Source organism: Colobus angolensis, unplaced genomic scaffold, assembly GCF_000951035.1.
Source record: "Colobus angolensis palliatus isolate OR3802 unplaced genomic scaffold, Cang.pa_1.0 Scaffold61, whole genome shotgun sequence".
In the NCBI taxonomy this organism is placed as follows: domain Eukaryota; kingdom Metazoa; phylum Chordata; class Mammalia; order Primates; family Cercopithecidae; genus Colobus; species Colobus angolensis.
In genome coordinates, this window is record NW_012119710.1 from 5,092,710 (window position 1) to 5,094,372 (window position 1,663).

The window sequence follows — 1,663 nt, forward strand, 5'->3', positions numbered from 1 at the left end:
GGAGGCTGAGGCAGGAGAATCGCTTGAACCTGGGAGGCGGAGGTTGTGGTGAGCCAAGATTGTGCCATTGCACTCCAGCCTGGGCAACAAGAGTGAAACTCTGTCTCAAAAAAAAAAAAAAGAATTATACACCATGACCAAGTGGGACTTATCCCAGGTATGCAAGACTAGTTTAACATTTGAATATTAATTAATATAATCTATCACATCAGTAATCACGCCACTGCACTCCAGCCTGGGCGACAGAGCAAGACTCTGTCTCAAAAAAACAAGACAAAACAAAACAAAACTCTCAGCAAACTAGGAATAAAGGGAAACTTCCTTAACTTAATAAAGAACATCTATAGGCTGGGCACAGTGGCTCATACCTGTAATTCTAGCACTTTGGGAGTCTGAGGCAGTTGGATCACTTGAGGTTAGGAGTTTGAGATCAGCCTGGCCAACATGGTGAAACCCCATCTTTACTAAAAATACAAAAATTAGCCAGGCATGGTGGTGGGCACCTGTAATTCAACTACTCGAGAGGCTGAGGTATGAGAATCACTTGAACCCAGGAGGCGGAGTTTGCAGTGAACCAAACGTGCCACTGCACTCCAGCCTGGGCAACAGAGTAAGACTCCATCTCAAATTAATTAATTAATTAATTAATTAAAGAACATTTCTAAAACTCTCCCAACCAACATCATACAGAATGGTGAAAAACTTGAAGCTTTCCTGCTAAGATCAGGAATGAGGCAAGGCTGTCTTCTATCACCACTGTTTTTCAACGTTGTACCGGAAGTCCTAGCTAATGCAACAAGACAAGAAGAGGAAATAAAAGCTATGCAGATTGGGAAGGAAGAAATATAAATGCTTTTGTTTGCAGATGACATGATTGTCTATGTAGAAAATCCAAAAGAATCAACAGCAAAAGCCTCCTGGAACTAGTAAGTGATTATAGCAATGTTGCAGGATACAAGGTTAAAAACAAAAGTTAATCATTTTCCTATACAGACAGCAGCAATGGACAAGTAAATCTTTTTTTTTTTTTTTTTTTTTTGAGACAGGGACTTGATCTGTCACTCAGGCTGGAGTGCAGTGGCATGAATGTGGCCCACTGCAGACTTGACCTCCTGGCTCAAGCCATCTCCTGCCTCAACCTCCTGAGTACCTGGGTCTGTAGGCACATGCCACCATGCCTGGCTAATGTTTTAATTTTTTGTAGAGATAGGGTCTCACCATGTTGCTCAGACTGGTCTCAGATTCCTGGGCTCATGAACCATTGCTTGTAATCCCAGCCCTTTGGAAAGCCAAGGCAGGAGTATCACATTGTCACCCAGCCCACAAATGGAATTTGAAATTAAAAATATATTATCATTAACATTAGCACCTCAAAAATGAAATCCTTATGTATAAATCTAGCAAAGCACGTACGAGATCTACATGAGATCTGGGTGCAGTGGTTCATGTCTGTAATCCCAGCACTTTGGGAGGCCGAGGTGGGCAGATCACCTGAGGTCAGGAGTTTGAGACCAGCCTGGCCAACATGGAGAAACCCCATCTCTACTAAAAAATGCAAAAGCTAGCTGGGTGTGGTGGTGGGCACCTGTAATCCCAGCTACTTGGAGGCTGAGGCAGGAGAATCACTTGAACCCAAGAGGCAGAGGTTGCAGTGAGCCAAGAT